This window comes from Malaclemys terrapin, chromosome 7, assembly GCF_027887155.1.
Source record: "Malaclemys terrapin pileata isolate rMalTer1 chromosome 7, rMalTer1.hap1, whole genome shotgun sequence".
In the NCBI taxonomy this organism is placed as follows: Eukaryota; Metazoa; Chordata; order Testudines; family Emydidae; genus Malaclemys; species Malaclemys terrapin.
In genome coordinates this window covers 71,731,837-71,748,914 of record NC_071511.1, presented here as the reverse complement: position 1 = coordinate 71,748,914, position 17,078 = coordinate 71,731,837, and positions in this window count along the sequence as shown.

The window sequence follows — 17,078 nt, the reverse complement described above, 5'->3', positions numbered from 1 at the left end:
CATGAGTAGTTCCCAATGAAGTCAATTACAAAACAATGCCACTGAAATTTGACAAGAGTGGCTTAAGAAAAGTTTTAAAGATTTGGAACAAAGTTTTATGGTTTGGGGAAAAAAAACAGTAAGGAGGAGTTGTTTTATTTTAGTGAGACTTGGGGATAATTAGAAGAAGCCCTAAAAAGAAATTGTCTGTTTCCTATTGCTAAAGCTTCATGGACAGAGTTTTATGCTGTGGTCACGTTCTAAAGGATTGCAGAGTTTCATTGATGATACAATATTACAAGATGTGAAGCACTACTAACACCCAAAATTATCTGTTTAAGTGGGAATTTGGAAAAGGATTTATTTTTGAAGGGACTACTTGTGGAGTAAGCTCCTGTTCAATGGAAGGGTATTATAATATGGTTCTATAGAAGACCTAGTTCAAGAAAGCAGACCCATTCAGCAAAGCTAGCGTATAAGTGCTTTGCACAATAGAGATGGTCATAAACATGTGTTTAAGTGATTTCTTTTTTTATTCAGGGCCCAAGTGCAAAGTGTTTCTATAGGTATATTATACATAGAGAGATTGCATAACACCACTTAAGACAATTTCACTGTTAAGACACAGTTATCCAAAGGTTTACAGTCACCAGGAAAGGAAAAAACCTGCTGTATTTTCTTAGTATAGTCTCCTCTTTATGTGATGTATTTGTATTGTGTGTCAAGCCTTATAGGACACCTTAATCAACCGGAACTGTACAGGAATTCTCACTTTAGCTATGCACAAAACTTTATAGACAATCACTGACTACTAACAACAACAATAAAAATAAAGTTAATGGCATTTCTTTTCAGCAATTCTATTCAACACTTTGTGTTTTTAACTTTTATTATACGTGGACATCTTTTTGGAATCCTGCCTGTATATTTCTTGCAAATAGGAAATAACTCCCTGCATAACATGCTGCTTAAATTGTTTTTGGTTGCTGTAGGCTCTCTTAGATGCTCCTTTTTTCTGTTAACTTGAAATCTTTTATTCAAATCAGGTGACTGGTGCCCTGGGCACTGAGCAGTTGATCTTTTGTTAAGAGAGTTTAATACACATTGTGCTATATTATGCTTTCACTCTCCATTCTCTAAAAACAAAAAAAATCTCATCCAAGTTTCTACTTAGATGGGGTCATTTTTGGTGCTAATAGTAATAACTCTTTGTACCTCACAATACTATGCTATCAGCATTATGTTCACCAATTAGAACAAAAAACTATGCCCAACATATTTATCAATAACAACCAGACAGGGCTTTTTTAGGGCTTCTATCTCCATCCTCCTCCAAGCACCTTCAAAACAAACATGTCCTTTGACTTTCCATAAAACTTTGTTCAAAATCTATTTATCTTTCTGTAAGTTGTTCTTCAGCAAATTTCATGGGCATTGATTTCTGATTTTGTTCTCCTGAATCCTGAACTTCCACCTAAATTCTCGTGTATTGCTCTTCTCACAGTTCCTGTGCTGGTATAAGCAATACTGGACTAGATACTACTGCCACCAGTTATGCACATGTCCCATTGCCATTGATTTCAGTAGAACTTGTGTGCATATATCCATGGTCATAATTTATCCATTATTTGCATCAAGTCCTTTTGCAACTTTGCAGAGCTCAGCACATGCCACTTTTTCAGTGGGTGTATATCAGCATATCTCCATTTATGACAGTTGAGGATTTAGCCTATTATTTTCTCAAGCAGTTTTAATATTACTCTGACACATATGAGTAAAGCTCCCACTCCCTTGCTATGACTGCTTGTTGTTTTATTGTCTATTTTTACAATTCAGTTGGGTATTTAAAGTTGCTGGTAAAGACCTGCCTCTGAAAACAGTATATTGTTCTCCTCCTGAGATCATCACTGTGAAAGTATCTTATTTTTGCATGCTGACAAAATTCTGTCTAGAATATACATGAGCCATCAGGTTAAATTCTGGCCCCACTGAAGTCAAGAGGGCCAAGATTTCACCCTTTATCACTGCTCCAGTGACCTTATGACCTAGCAATCTATAGTAAAAAGAAAAAAAAGTATAGTACAGACCCACAATGCATAGGGTGGATCACTGCTTATTCACCAGTAAAGTCCCATTTTTTTGTTTGTTTTTGAGGGTTTAGGAGACACTTACATGGTGTTAAGAGTTTGTGCTGACCCTCTGCACAAGAATGAATTTTACCCTGTGAACAGGTTACCAGGTGAACAGAAGATGGATTTATCACAAAGCAGTGTGCGAGTCTTTCCTGACTAATTATTGTAAAAGTGTATTAACACTAATTGTGTGTATGTTGAATTAATGTTGGCAGGCTTAACAGAGGAAGTGTGTTTTAAGAAAGGGAAGGAAGGATGCTGAGATAAGTGTTCAGCTTTCTTCTCTTCCATGAAGTACAGGACTCTGCTTTTTTTTCCTTTTTAAGAACAGTGCACAAAATGCAATGAAGGATGTGTTAGAGAGACAAAGTGGGTGAGGCAATATCTTTTATTGGACTAACTTCTGTTGATTTGAGAGAGAGAGAGAGAGAGAGAGAGAGAGAGAGAGAGCTACACTGCACAGGTAAAGGATGTGTTGGTTAATACATCTGCTTTTTCTATTAAACAACTGAACATACTTTTAACTGAGATTCATTCTTTAGATTACGTGTGTATGTAAACTTTCTCTCAATGGCTAAAGTGAGTTATCAATATGTAATTTTTAATCATTCCAATTAAATTACTAATAGATACTAGCGTCCTTTAACACCTGTCAGTACCAGTAAATAACATGGAGAGAATAGTATTTAAACAGCACTAATGAAATACAGATGCAGTTTTTAATTTTTAGTCCATTGTTGGTAAGCAAATATCTAAAAGAAGAAGTGACTAGTACTCACTAAAGGACACAATTAAATGTATGAACATTGTTGTTTAATTTTTTTGTTTAAATTCAAAATTTTTCAGTCAGTTCTAGAAATGGTGGTGGTATCTCAGCTGCAATTTACTAGTAACGATGGCTGAATGATGACTTTTTAAATGGTAACCACTTTATTAATGTGTCTATAATATTTTAAATTCTAATTGCTTGCCAATATTATAACTGATTTTATCTTTGCTTATTAATGACATACCATAGGAGCTGAAGTATTTATTTGCAGTTGTACACCCTTAGGGAAGTAAGGGGCCTAAGGCATCCTCTTTTTCCCCTGCATGGACTACTTCAGATGACTACTGAGAATGCAGAGGAGGAAGAGAGAGGGAAGAAAAAAAACAGTCTAGTGGGAGTGAGTGGGAAAATGTGAGAAATGGGTGGAGCTGTGTCATCATCTCCTCAGTGAGTCAAATTAGTGTAGATGGAGGAATAACCTGGCTAAAAGCAGTAGTGGATTACTTCCTCTCCCTCCCACCCCCAAGGGTGAACCAGGGAACAAACTGTGACTTTCAGAGTCAGTTTGTTCCCTTGTTTGCCCTAGGGATAGTGTAACCTAGCCTTTTGTGGATGTGTCAACACACATTTATTTCTTTTGTATTTGCTTTTTCTCTTTTCTACTATTGACTATTTGTCACTGTATATGGCACAAACCATTTTAGCCTATGTACAAACTAAGGCTACATCACAATTTGCTTATTTTATTTATTGTAAAGGATGCATTTTCTGAAATATATATATACGCACACATACACACGTAGTTTCATATTTGCAAACCTAAACACACATTCTATACATCGTAATGATCTGTGCTGGCAGCACCTCCACCAATAGAGGCTGTACCTTTATCTTAGTATTAAGTTATTGTCTTGTATATTATGTTGTTGTATCATATCGGGGGTGGGGGTTAGTTGGAAGTTAAGACTCCAGCAAATATAGGTGGGTTTTACTTGCAGCGTTCTAATAAATCCTTGTGATTTTATAAGGGAGTATTACAATATGTAGGGCCAATTTTTAAAGCCTAAGGCAACAGCTGAGACACAAAAGAAGAAATACATCTGCAAAAGCATGTGTTTAAACATTCCAACTCTCATTTTAAAGGGCAGATTAGGAACATGCACCTTCAAATTCATTATTGTGCATGAAATCATCTGGTTTACACTGCGAATTTCTGAATGACCATGCAAATGCAAAAGTTTGCCACATGATGGGCACATGAATAGTTTGAATAGGTCACCCTCTATGTAAGACTTTAAAACTAAACTTGTCTGTTAGCTGTATTTTTCTGGAAGAAAGAGTATCTTATGTCTGTCTGTCTCTCTCTCAGGGATGGTGGATTGCTGTGAATATTACCAAGGCAAGATAAGAGCTGTAACTGAACCTTCAGTTATTTTGGAATTCAGTTTTTATAAAAGGTGTGAATATTTCCTCCTAATCTTCTTAATTAGGCACATTGCAAAGAATTGTTTGTAGATGTGTTTCATTTCATTGTGATTAAAAAGCCGGTTGAACAATTTGGTGCTTCTTGCTGAGCAGTGTAAAAGCCTTTATATTAGTTGCAGATTTGCTTCCATCCACATGTACTTTAAGGTTGTAACAGTATTTCTAACCCTTCTGTGGAACAGCGAATCTCTGTGCAGAAACCAAAACAAAAACAATCCCCTCCACCCAAGTTTATTACAGTAATAGGACTGCTTTCAAAATGGAAATTATATAGAAGTAATTACCTCATAGTATTTAATATATTATAAATGGTGTTTAATTAAATGCAAAATATTGTAGGGGTGAAAAAAACAAGCAAAACTGACTTGAGAACAGACCTAAGGGTGTTGAAATAATTTCTTGGAAGTGCCCTCACTGGTAAAAACATTATCTATGCCTTCTCTACAGTGTAACTTTTTCATCATTACGTATTCATAGAACTTTATTCATGGAAAAATGAAGCCATATCTCTTAAAACATGAATAAATCAGGGCAGAAAATGTGAATTTACATTCCAGGAATTTTTTAAGGGAGGGGGGTCATTTAAAGGGTAGTCTTTGAATTTTTTACATTTGTTTTCAGTTCAGTGAATTTCTAAAACTTCTGAGAGTGAAGAAGTGATAGACCAGTTAGAATCAACTTGGTAATGCATCATGCATTGTTTTCCCCCATACAGTTTGACAAATATACTTTAAACAATTTACAAAGCCTCTGTACGTTGTTGAGCTGCAAATTTTACATGCACATGCCCACTGGGAACTAGATTACTGGATGCCTCTGGTGGATTTCTACATTTTCTACCTCTTGCCAATGCACAGAAAACTGATGATAAAAGGTCCAGAGCTGGACTCTCCACCACCATCTCTTAACCTCGCTCTTTAGCCTCTCTAGTGCCAATCTGAACATTTTGTGCAGCATGAGTACTTTGTGTCTCTAAATGAAAAACAGGACATTAAAGTGTTAATACTTTCTTCACAGCCGCAATGGAGCAAAGAATCAGCCTGTTTTCCCCCATCATTGGTCTGCATAACTTCTGTCATCTTTACTCATAGCCACCATTTTATCAGCCTCATCAATTTCAGAATCTGAAAGGGAACACTTTTCTCCAGACTTGACACCACCTTATTCATTTGTGCATGCAACAATTCTGAGGCACCTGGCATTAGCCACTGTCGGAAGACAGGACAGTAGGCTAGATGGACCTTTGGTCTGACCCAGTATGGCTGTTCTTATGTTTTCTTCCTTTGCTACAGGGTCTGCCTCTCTTTGTGGTGTAGGGAATATTTGATGTCAAAGCTGATACAGTGCTGCTAACTTTCACAATTTTATTGAGAGTCTTGAAATATCTAGTATTTTATTAAAATCCCTAGTTCCTGCAGTCATTTTGTTATGTGGGAGGCTCATTTGAAACTGTAAGGAAGAGTTTGAAAATGTGAATCTTGAAGTCTCAAACGAAAAGGCTAATTAAGAAAGAAACAAATGCATTATTTTTAAAATCTCATGGTTTTTCAATACAATTGTGATAATTGAAGACGGGAGGGGGTTGCACCCTTTGATGGACATGCAGTCAGCCAGTTAGCTGTAAAATCCCTCTTGGTAGCTGTTTTCTACTTGCTTTACCTGTAAAGGGTTAAAAATTCCCCCAGGTAAAGAAAAAAAAGTGGGCACCTGACCAAAAGAGCCCACGGGAAGGTAGAACTTTATAAAATTGGGAAAAAAACTTTCCCTTTGTCTGTTGTTCTCCAGAGAAGGAGACAGAGCAGCAATGTTATTAGCAGGAATGCTGTGTAAGGCTTGAACCAGATATAAAAATTCATTTTACATACCTAGAAGACATTATTGGACAGGGCATGTTTAAATAGATGTGATTAGGTTTATTTCTTTATTTTGGCTTATGGATTTCCTCTGTGTTAACCCCAGATGCTTTTGTTTGCTTGTAACCTTTAAGCTAACCCCCAAGAAAGCTATTTTGGGTACTTCATTTTGGAATTGCTCTTTTAAAATCTAGCAAAAGCCTAAGTTCCTGATGTACTTTCTTCCTTTTTGTTTTTAATAAAATTTACCTTTTTTTAAGAACAGGATTGGATTTTTGGTGTCCTAAGATGTTTGTGCATATTGTTTTATTAGCTGGTAGCAAAAGCTAATTTCCTTTGTTTTCTTTCTCAGCTTTTCCCAAGGGGGGGGAAGGGGTGTGTGTGAAAAGGCTTGAGGGTACCCCACAGGGAGGAATTCCCGAGTGCTCCTTCCAGGGTCCAAGGTTTTTTTTCGCATTTGCGTGGTGGTAGCTTTTACCAAGCCAAGGTCAGAGAAAAGCTGTAACCTTGGGAGTTTAATACAAGCCGGGAGTGGCAGATATTAATTTTTAAAATCCTTGCGGGCCCCCACCTGCTGCACTCGGAGTGACAGAGTGGGGATTCAGCCTTGGCAACAGTGTCCTGATATTTTGGGGCCTGGCTCTCATGCCTTTTGAACATTTGAGGTTGCCAGTACTGCTGATATGAGATAAGATGATCATATCGAATTAAAAAATAAAATAAAAAATAACAGCACAGTTCCCTGACAAAACTTAGAAAATTCCAGGATATATTGTTATAGGAGTGCAGACATGTGTCCACAAAATACCATGGAAACCACAAGCTGATGGCACAAGAAACTAAGTTGTGCAAAATAATGTATTTTCTCTTGTTGAACAAGGATCCCCTTATGTCAGAACATTAATAAATTTCCAAAGAAACTAAGAATGTACTGGATCATTGCCTTCCACATTTAGATACAGGGGCCATGATTATGGAGAACGTTTTTTTCTGGAATTTTACAGCTCAATCAGAGATTACAACTGTAATACAGCCCCAATCCCTCTAAAAAACCTGCATTCCATTCTTGCACACGTTCGCTCCCCCATTTTGAACTGAGATTGGAATGGTTCATCCAGAGTTAAAAAACACCACTGTTAAGTAAAGTGCCTTGGGAACTTCATTGGCCAAGGTTGTCATCACCTTGGTTTTATATATCATGTCAAGAGCATTGTTTAAAATAGTCTCTGAATGTTGAATGTATTAAATGAATAAAATTTCCTTCAGTATAAGTAGAAATCATACAGATTTATGAAATGGAATTTTCCACTGTCTCCTCCCATTTTTCTATAAACTGTGAAACACCTTAGAAATACATCCAGTTTTCTGCAAAGAACATCAATTATGAATGGGTCTAAAATTCTAATTATTTTATTTTTGTATTGTTATTTTAATTACAGTAGCACTTAGAGCAGGGGTTCTCAAACTGGCGGTCGGGACCCCTCAGGGGGTCATGAGGTTATTATGTGGGGGGTTGCGAGCTGTTAGCCCCCACCCAGATCCTGCTTTGAATCCAGCATTTATAATGATGTTAAATATATTTAAGAGTGTTTTTAATTTGTAAGGGGGGTCACACTCAGAGACTTGCTATGTGAAAAGTCACCAGTACAAAAGTTTGAGAATCACTGACTTAGAGGCCTCAACTAAGATCAGGGCCCCATTGTGCTATGCGCTGTACATACACGTAGTGAGAATCCCTGCTTCAAAAGAACAAAGTGATGAAGGACTTGTCCACACAGTGGGGTTATGCACTCTATGGAGCTGTGATTTCTGTGCACTAATACGTTACACATTAACTAGTCCATGTAGGCCCTTCTGGAGGGCTTTAATGTACTGCTGTTTGAAACCTTTAGTGGGAACCTTTAAGGGAACACTTACTACACAACAGTGGGGTCTATATTGACCAATTAATGGACAGGACATTAGTGCACTTTAAAAATCACACCCTGTAGAGTGCATGGACCCATCTCGTAAACAAGCCCTTAGTGACTTACCCAAGGTCACACAGAAAGTTTGTAGCAAAACTGGGAAATCATGAGTATCAATCCAGTGTCTTAACAACAAGAACACCCTTCCTCACCAAAGGGAAAAGTGTTTATATCCCTGTTTCCAGTTGGACAGTGCATGACCAATGAGAGACTATTTTTTAAAAAAGCATCTATCATCTGTAATTTACCATTTACAGAGCTTCTGTTAATTTTTAATTCTGAACAGGATTATAATGTAATTATTTCTATGTAAAAATAATTTTATTAGCCAAATTCTGATTAGAGTTGTGCAAATGACTAATTTTTCAGTTCAGTGGCTGATCCATTAAAAAGAAAAGAGAGAAAGAGCATCCCCTCCCCCCCACCACCACCATTTTGTTTTATTTTTGGAATGAAACCTTTTATTAAAACATCAGAAAAAAAAGAAACAAAGGCATTTCAAATAAAAAATGAAATATTTCATTTCCAAAATGTTGAAATATATTTTGATTTTTCCTAGATTTTTTCCTGATTTTTTTTTTTAACTCAAACAATTTGGCGAATAACTAAAAATGTTTCAGTCAAACCTAATCTGCATTTTTTCCCCATGAAGAATAGTTTTGGCCAAAACATTTCACCCAGGACTAATCCTATCCTTATTCTGTGTTCAGTTCTAACTCAATCTTTACTCAAATAAAATATAAAATCTAAATAAGGGTCTCTCAGCCCATCTTTTGTTTTAGCAGTAATTCTCTCAAAAGTAAAAAGGAAGAAGGGAAAAGATTTGAAGAAAGAAAGAGGTTGAATACCTCAATTGCAGACCTTCTACTATTCATAGATAGAAGTATCGTACAGTATTTTGCAAATACATCAATACAAGTGCAGCTAGAGGACTTCTACTTTCTCCAATCTGTACTTATTTGTATATGGTGCAATAGTGACATACATTAATTAGCTGCTGCATTAGGGAGTCAACATGCTTGAGTTCTTGCAGGCTAGCACAAGTTATTACTTCATATCATCATTTCCTCTAGAAAAAACTATTTCTGTTTTTCTCTGAATGGCTCAACAGAGTGTGCAAAATTGTAGGAAGTTAACAATGGTCATCACAGTGGGTTTTTAAGAGACTTAATTAAAAAGGGCAGAAAGGCACCAAAAAAAAAAAAAAAGAGCAAAGCTCACATTTTCCCTCTTCACCTCATCTCCATGCACATAACTGAATACAGAGAGACTGTATGCTGAAGTGTGCTTTTGAGCAGGTCACAATCTATATAGTATTGTTTCTAGAGAAGCACATAAAACATTCCTCAGCAATTTGGAAATACAAGTAGGAACTGTGGCAGGTTGTTGTAACTTCTTCATGACGATTATATCATCCTATTATTTGAGGCTGCATAATCACCACAGCATGCCATATAACAAAAATTATTCTTGAAGGAACACACCAAGTAGTTTGTTGATCGAGAGAGTGCTTAAGTTTTTGTACCACATAAGTGCATGGTTTCAAGACAAAGTGGTGGGTTATTTCTGAGAAATAGCACTGACACATTTCAAACTGCTCTAGTATTGCAAATGTATTAATTAATACAGCTACAAAACTAATTGAAAGAATGCATACAAAACTGATTACTCTAGGTTGATATAAAGTGGTTCATTAATTTTAACCATATGAAGAAGCTAACATTATAAAAGAAATGACATTAGAGAATACATTACTGCTTACGCAAGAAGACAATCAACCATTTTTATCTTACTATACCATAAATGCCCACATGGAAATTTTAGAAGCAACACAAAGGCAACGATTATTATGTTTTCCAAATGTCTCCACTTACTCCAAATTTTCAGGATAAATGTTCATTATTGTTGCTACTTAGCAAAGTAAACTTCACCTTTTATGTTTACCAAGTTTTAAGACCAGATTTATGGGGGTTATATAACCAAATGTGAGTACTATGATTAGTGGAAAAAGTACTGCAGGTCAAATCAGCAGACCATTGGTTAGTATGTAGGTATTGCCACAATAACCTTTTATATTTCATTTGCCATCCTTTTCCCTTGCAGAAGATTGATATGCTGCAATGTGGCTCTTCCTGCCAGCCATTCAATTTGTTATATATACTCAGCTGCTTTTTGGGATACCTGAAGATCTATTTTGGAGGTGTTCACAAGCCATTTCAGAGCTTTGCTCTTTGCTCAGAGGAAAGAGCTTTTCTGGTTTTTATGGAGTGAGCATAAATATTGCATAACAATCTCTGTGAATGAGACTGCCATTGGAGGGAGACACCATTCAAAAAAGGAATCAAGAAGCCAGAATTCACATAATGTAGTGTAACAACTAAAATGAATATTGCAAAAGGAAGACAGACAATTAACAATTCCCTATGAAAGAATCTAAGTCTTCTTTCTTCACTTAGCCCACCACACACTTAACCTCGGACCTCTCCCTGAGCACTGATGTCTTTTACAGCATTCAAAATGAGAGGAGAGATGGCTGTTTGCTGAGCACATCAGTTCTCTAGATTAAAGTTGCACTGTGTATAGTACAAAGTCACAAACGCCCCCGTTTTTTGCTTCTGAGCAGTTCTACAGTGACAGAGGTTTGGGGAACACCTATTACAGCTGGAAGTGGCAGTTCTGGATACAACAGTGTGTGGTTGGTAGCTCTCCAATCAGCACTTTTAAAAAGAGATGGATCAAAGATGTTGAATCTGAACTTTCCCAAAGTTTGATGTGTTCAGCTCTGGGATTTTTGTTCCATGTTTATCTACTTCTGTGGATTATCTTGACTAGATGGAGGTTCTGTACTCATGCAGAGTGTACAGTACCTAATTTTGCATTAGTGTGCTCAGAAAATGAGCTATGCGCCCCCATCTCAGATGAGAAGCAAAGAGTTAGGCTAAGATCTATTGTTTTCTGTCCCAAAATATGTCCAATTAAACACAATAAAGCCTTGTCTCAATATTCTTACCCACCAAGTCCCATAGTATATTCAAGAGTAGTAACCAGTGAGCAATATTAACTCAAGGAAAGTCTTGCAACCAGGTTTCATTACATGGCCATTGTAAGGTCAAAGACAGGCCACAAGAATGGTAAGAATAATGGCAGGGCATATAGTTGAGAAGACATTGTGAAAAACCTGTATGCTATCGACTCAAAAAAAGAGGAAGAATTAGAATGGACTTAAATTAAATAGTATTTAGATTAAGAGAAGACAGTAAAAGCAGGAGGATGACACTAGCAACCTACCATCTCCAAATCAAGGCTTTGGGACTTCAAACCGTGCATTCGGGTTCATTTGGACATGGCCTAGTCAGGTTTTTATTCTTGATAGAGGAAAAAACATTGTCCTTTCTCCACAACTTGCAAAGCCACAGTCAGTGCGCTTTGTGAAAGGATCCACGCGGGGTGTGGTGGTGGGTGTGCGTGGGATTTTCCCCCATAACACTGTGGCTTGGCACTGTACATCTCTGACTACAACTGTTTTAGCACATGGGTTGCAATACTAGCTAGGGCCACAATGTGCTTCCTGTGTAAGGGAAAGGTGAATTTAGCCTTGTAGAACTGCAAAATAATATATTTACTGGGCACTCCGAGGCCATACCTCCAAACACTACCAGTCCAACCTAACACAGGACATGGCAACATGGAATAGAGCTCTCCAGTCAAACTGACACACTGTCTCTGAATTTAGGAGCTTCCATGCTTCATGGATGGTGGGAGCAGAACATTTGGGTGCTACTTAGATTTAAACTACTTGTCCAAGTTAGAAGGGAAATCAGTCTTTGCCTTATCTCAAAATAACTTGCTTTAATCCTGCAGTCAAACCCCAGTGTTTTATACTAAGCTCTTGAGTCTATTTGTTATGATGCCTTCCTTAACCTTAATCCCCTTTCCTTCTACAATTTGATATGTGAGAATACACACTTCCATCACAATAGAGTAATGCAATTTATTACAGCCACAATTAAGGTTTTAAATTGATGGGTCTGATTCTGATGCCATGTGCAGAGCATATACACTTATGTGACCATTGAATTCCAAAGAGTTACTCCTGGTTTACAACAATGTCACTGAGAGCACTGAGATAGTTTATCTTTGTTGAATTTTAAGTGTGGCACGTTGTCTCAAAACAGGTATATTGAATTTTTCTCAAATTTCATTTCAAAAGTTTCTTGTATTTTTTCCTGGATTTGTAACTAGAAATAAATGAATATTGAATAGACCTAGTGTACTAATTCACTGCACATTGATAACTTCAAAACCATGGGCCTGCTTCCTTTGGTATATCTGGACAAAAAGGCTTAAATGGAATAGGGCAATTACATGCCAGGCCTAAATAGGATACTTCACCAATCTTACCAGAGAGTTGTCTTAACCTTAATTGTCTGCGTGTGTTTGTCTGTCTTAGTGCACAGAAAGTTCTAACAGGTTTATTTATCTTTTCACGGTTATTCTTTCCAAAGTAGAGGTATATATTTAAATTAATGCATTTACTTTGCTTTGTCTGCTTCCTACATCCCATCACTTACAGTACCCTTGTGTTTTAAAAGGGAAAATGATTTTATTTCTCAGTTCATGCTCCTCCACAGAATCCTTCTCCAAAGTATCTGTCTCATATAGAAATTGATTTTGTCTGTTGACCTTTGATACCAAAAATAGAGCATCTTGGGGATGAAGAAGTGACATTTCATTTTTATGGAGAAGACCAAGGCTCTGTCTTTGAATAAGTGGCTTGTCTTAACATGCAGGTGAGGGTGTTGAAGAGGCCTCAACAGGAAAAGCAGAAATGAGAAATAATGGCAACAGCAGGTGTTTGTGTAGCAATTTTCTGCAATGTCACAGGTTGTCTTAGAATTTTGTTGTGTCTATTGATAAAATATATTACTGAAGTAGGTATAACAAAGTCAACATCAAGGTTTTCACCCTCCCTGATTACTTAAAATTACCATTATACCCAATAATATTCCTCAGATATTAATTATTTAACTAGTATTCAGGTATTTGGGTCATTTGGAAAGTTTTAGGAGATCCATCCATCATATTACCAAGAGCAAAAGAAAAAAAATACAAAATATAATAAATTATGCCACTGAATACATATGGTTATAAAGACCAGGCTAATTAATGAGCAGAGGCACCTGAAGGAAAAACAACAACAACCTATATAAGACATTTCCCATACATACCATCCAATAGTGGCACTGGACCAAAAAATAAAATCACAAGATGACAGTCTTAATGTTATGAAAAGAGTCTGATAAATCCTTTGCTGCTCAGTATTGTAGGTCATGGGATTTCAGTACAATGCTAATGTATTTTCATTTTAAATAAGATCTTAAAAAACTCAGTTTCTATCATGCTAGAGTGATGTTTATATTGTTACACTTTCTTGAAGAGAACTAGAAAGATACCACCTTCAGTTTTTGTGGCAGTCTAGAAGACTAGGATAGCAAAAATTTTGATTATGAATGCTCAGTAAGTGATTGCAAAGTGCATTCTGTGAGAAATTCAGAAGGACTACAAGTAGGTCTAGTGTTCTGCTTACCTTAACACAGAAAGCAATGGGTAGTCAATGTCATCATCTTGACTACGGTCTGTCTCAGAAGTACAGTCTTTAAAAGCTTTTGGTATTATTAGAATTAGTAGTAAACCGTTAGAACTTGTTGAAAAATTTGCATCAAAACTTTTTTTCTGTGGAAGCTTGGGTTTTCAACTAAGTGAACATTTTCACAGGAAGTTATTGCTTTCCTCAGAAAATTTCCATCTTTATATATATAAATCCCACAAAATGCACAAAAACCTAAACTATGAAAAAGTTTAGCCCAGAATTGCCAAAAACTAGAACGGTGTGTCTGAAAATTACCTACCCTCCAGACCTCACCTCACCCCCGTTTTTTGACCATTTGGGGTTGAATATTTTGTTGCCAAAAACTAAATTTGCTTTTTTATTTTTTTCTTATTATTACTAAAACCAGATTTGTTCACTGAAAAATACCATTCTTCATTTTAATTGAAATATTCTAAGGAAAGTAAATATCTGTTCAGCTCTTTAAACTATAGACCATTTTTTTCTTTCTTCACTGTTCCATACCGTGGTTAAGTTGCCTATCCTACTGATTGTATTTTGACTAGAATAAGTGAGATTGAATCAAACAGTCTGTTTTACTCAAGTGAATTCTTTAACCAAATTCACATAGACTAAGATGATGGTGAAGAGATGGTTACACAATCTTTTCTCTGGCTTCCTTCCCAAGCTCCCGCTAGTGTGCTTGAGTATGTACTGAATATTCTAACCCCTACAATATTCAATTAATTTTACAATATTGTTTACAGACTCCAAAGCAGTGACACAGAGATGAGAAAAGCAGCAATCGGACTGTACAATATTGAAGAATTTCAAATCTAGTAGCCACCTACTGCAGGTCATGGTCTGGCAAGAAATCCCAGTGAAATGGTTGGGAGTTTTGTCTGAGTCAACAATGAGTAAATATGTAGGATCTGATTGCAGAATCAGTGTTAGTCTCATCAAGCTTTCACCTTTTTAATGCTGGTTTTGCACTGCATACACTTTATATTATCACCTACAAATAACTCCAACATCAATATTTCTCCCATTCTCTCTTGTCTACCTCTGTTCTGATATTTGAACCCTTTCCGCTACAAAAGGACAACAGGCAAGGTACTGAAACTTGGAAGAGTGACTGATGTTAAATAATGTGTGTTACTCTTTGGTATACAGTAACTCCTCACTTAACGTTGTAGTTATGTTCCCCTGAAAAATGTGACTTTAAGCGAAATGATGTTAAACGAATCCAATTTCCCCATAAATATTAATGTAAATGGGGAGGGGGGTTAGGTTCCAGGGAAATTTTTTTTCACCACACACACACACACAGTCTAAGTTTTAAACAAACAATTTAATAATGGTACACAGCAATGACGTTTGTGAAGCTTGGTTGAGGTAGTGAAGTCAGAGATATTCCCCAGGGAATGCCTTACTGCTAAATGATGAACTAGCAATTGGCTGAGCCCTCAAGAGTTAACACATTGTTGTTAATGTAGCCTCACACTCTACAAGACAGCACTAATGGAGGGAAGGGAGACAGCCTGGCAGACAGAGACAGAGACACACACCCTGTGTGTGAGGGAGAGAGATGTGCACTGCTCCTTTAAGTACACTGCCTTTTTAAGTTGATCAGCAAGCTGAGATGGCAGCTGCTGCCAGGAAGCTCCCTCCGTCCTGAGCCCTGTCATGTCCCATCCCCCCCACCCATTCTATGGAAGATGGGGTAAGCGGGGTGCAGGAGCAGTGGGGAGGGGACACCCTGACATTAGCCCCCTTCTTCCGGGAAGCAGCTCCAAGGCAGAGGGCAGGAGCAGCACATGGCAGTTGATAGCCTGCTGGGCGACTGCCACACAGGGAACTTAGGGGAACAGGGAGCTGATAGGGGGGCTGCCAGTCCACCCTGGTTCCAAGCCCCCACCAGCTAGCTGCAAAGGGCTCTTCCTGCAAGCAGTGGACAAAGCAGGCGGCTGCCAAACGACGTTCTAAGGGAGCCCTGCGCAAATTTAAATGAGCATGTTCCCTAATTAATCAGCAACGTAACAACGAAACAATGTTAACCGGGACGACTTTAAGTGAGGAGTTACTGTAATGGGATAGATTAATGGGCAAATTCTAGCCTTTACTCAGTTTCCTGGCTCTTATCAGTTTAAAGCAGATGTTAATATTTCAATGTTGTTTGTGTGCATGTATATACACATACTGCACCTTGGGTTAACATTACTTGAATATAAAATAGATATTATAAAAACAACCTTTTATAATAATTCCCAGCATTTTAATTGCTTTATATAACAGAGTGTGACAATTACAGCATTTAATTCAGACTTTGCCCCAATAATTGTTTCTTTAAACATTTCATACAAAGCAAAATTATTTTTCTTTAATCTTCCTGTCTGGCTAACCTTTTCTTATATAGATAACAGTATATCTGTGGCATCATCATTTGTTTTGTTCCAAAATAATCTGATGTAGCAAAGTAAATGGGGAATTGTGTTTCCTCTCCAACCCAAACAAATTGTAGTTCCAAAGATGCTTTAGTAACTGTATGTCTCATATTTGCAAATGAATTTAAGAAGATGCCTAGCTGCTGCTTTTTTTGGCAAGCAATATTTAACAACATGTCAAAAACGATACTATTCTGTTAAATTTTTAAGATGATCTCCATGGGCATTAAATAAGCAAACCATGAAACTACTCCATCTGTCACTCAAGTTATAGTACAGGGAAGCAAAAAAGGGACAGGATTTCCACCTACAAGTTGAGAGGCACCAATTTCAGCAGATCAAAAGTTCAGCTTATGCTGAGGGAGTGGGGGCTGGGGGCAGCACGGTAGAGTACTTTCCTTCACCAGCGTCTTAATACAGCATATTTAAGATGCTGAAGCCTCTGTGGTGCTCTTAAAGCTTAACCCTTAGGGCAACAGTTTGAAGATTCTGCAATTTTCATAATATGCATATGGATGAGAGATTGAGAGGATAATTCTGGCATGAGTATCTTAGTTTTGGTTGCTTCAGCAACAGGTTTTGCAACAACAACTATGTAATAGTTGTCATGCTTACTTCCACTGAAAGACATAAGTGAGAGTGGGGAATGTTTTACACCCAAAACTAGCAAAGAAGAGAGCAAAATCTCATATATGGCTGCAAATGACTAATGATCTAAAATGCAGTTAGACATTAATACTTTCAAAGTAAATTAAAGTCATTCAGTTTAAAAAAAAGTCTTTCAAAGCTATCTCATGTGACACTTTATTAAGTACCCCATTCACTCACAGGCAGATACACC